The sequence below is a fragment of the Cricetulus griseus genome, unplaced genomic scaffold, assembly GCF_003668045.3.
Source record: "Cricetulus griseus strain 17A/GY unplaced genomic scaffold, alternate assembly CriGri-PICRH-1.0 unplaced_scaffold_1, whole genome shotgun sequence".
Taxonomy (NCBI): domain Eukaryota; kingdom Metazoa; phylum Chordata; class Mammalia; order Rodentia; family Cricetidae; genus Cricetulus; species Cricetulus griseus.
In genome coordinates, this window is record NW_023276808.1 from 8497695 (window position 1) to 8499543 (window position 1849).

Sequence of the window (1849 nt, forward strand, 5' to 3'; positions counted from 1 at the left end):
TTACTCTATGATCTTTCTTTCAAATTGCTTAGCATTTCTCCATTTGTGGATACCCTTGAGGCAGTAGGTGTGGTTGCAGTTGGGCAGGATCCCAAAATGGGGCTCACTGGGGTTGGTTTTCTCATAGATCACCTCCATACAGATCCCACATACTAAGTCCTTGTTGTACTACACATCTAAAGAAAGGTCCATGTCCTTCTCATGGACCTCAATGCAAGAGTTTATGTGTTGTGACCTCTGAGTAGTATCATTTGGGGGAGGTCCTGCAACCAACAGATGTCAAGGGAGTCTCCTTGGAGATACACACAGTTTTCCCCATAGTGACACTCTCCCACTGCAGTATGGGGGCAGGGTTGCTGCTGTGTCTCCACTGCAGCTGGCTGCTTCTCTGACTTTTCCGTGGTCACTGGGCCCTGCAGGGTACTTTAGCAGTGGCTTGCTGTGTTCTTATCTGCAACGGTCTCCATAAACCCCAAACCCTCTTTGAAAATCCATGCACACTTCACCATATGGACTGTTTTAGAGTTCATGGGAATATGGACAGTTATCTCCTTCCTTACAAACCCTATGCATAAAATATCTGCAGGTGACTTGTTTCTTCCAGCCACTGCTACTGCTGCTGCTGCTCACACCCCCTCCAACCATCCCAGTAGCCAGGGCAGCAACTGTGGAGATCCAGTGAGGGAGGCCACTGTTGTCATCACTTTTCCTGATCCTGATGTTGTGCCTGTTGATCCAGGAGGCAAAGCCTCCACCATTACTGTTTATCCCACACAGCAATGACACCTGAACTTCAAGGATCACACAGTTGTGGTCCGGCTGAGACTGAGAAGACAGTGGGTGGAGGGAAAGGAAGAGAGCCTCATCTCTCACGTGAGCTTCTTCTAATTCATCTTGATTTGGTCTGACTTGCATTGCTGCATGTCCTGACAGGCTTATTGGGGTGCAGAAACTTTTCAATTATACTCAGGAGGACAAGGGGAAGTGGCTGTGGAGACCAGGAAGATAGCAGGGACTGCAGTGTGAGCCAAGGCCCAGTGCTATTGAAATGCATATCTTTGCAGATCTAAAAAAGATTCTTTTCTTGTGTGGGAGGCATGGTCAGGACCACAATACTGTGTCTTTAAACACACTCCAACCCCAGGGGAGGTGCTCTTGTCACTCAAGCCTCACTATCCAATCAGGCCCTCATGTGACCTGCCAGTCAGAAGAGATGCAGAGATCTTCCTATCACCAGGCTTCAGGCTTGATTTTTATGAGGAAATAGCAGTTTTGTGTGCTGTGGTGCAGTTGCTGCTGACGGGAACTGAGATGAGTGTTTCAGTGATCTGGGAAACCACAACATTGTGACCTAGGGAATGCTGTCTGCAGATGGGGAGGAGTAGTTGGTGAACTGTGGAAGACAGTTTGAAGGGTCCTCCCTGTATCTGGGTTAAGAGTGTGGCCATATTCCCTGTCTAGTAGAGACCCATGTGGTCCATGTAAATTCTCTTGAGAGACCCTATGGGAAGGTCTCTCAATAACTTTGCTCTGTGGATTTAATCTGATCAGAGCATTGGTATCAGGGAGCTGGGTGTAGGATCATGTTTCTAGTAAACTTCAACATTCTTGATGAATATATGGAAAGCAGCTTACCTAACTCAGAGAGGCCTAGTTTTTCCAGTGCCTCCTTGACATTCAACACTCTGCATTTAACATTCACATGTAATATACATCTATCATTAATTGTGTGCAGGTTGTCCAGAGGCATCTCATGTGTTGGGTAGAAGTTCCCTATTATTCATTAATGTATGAGAATAGTATTGATGATAAAAAGCAGTTACTAGTGTTTAGGATATAGTTTGTCTCC

At 46.3% G+C, this 1849-nt stretch overlaps 1 pseudogene; it reads right to left on the bottom strand.

The window, feature by feature from the left end:
* On the bottom strand, positions 1-915 carry LOC118239762 (annotated as a pseudogene).
* Between the last annotated feature and the right edge of the window lie 934 nt (positions 916-1849).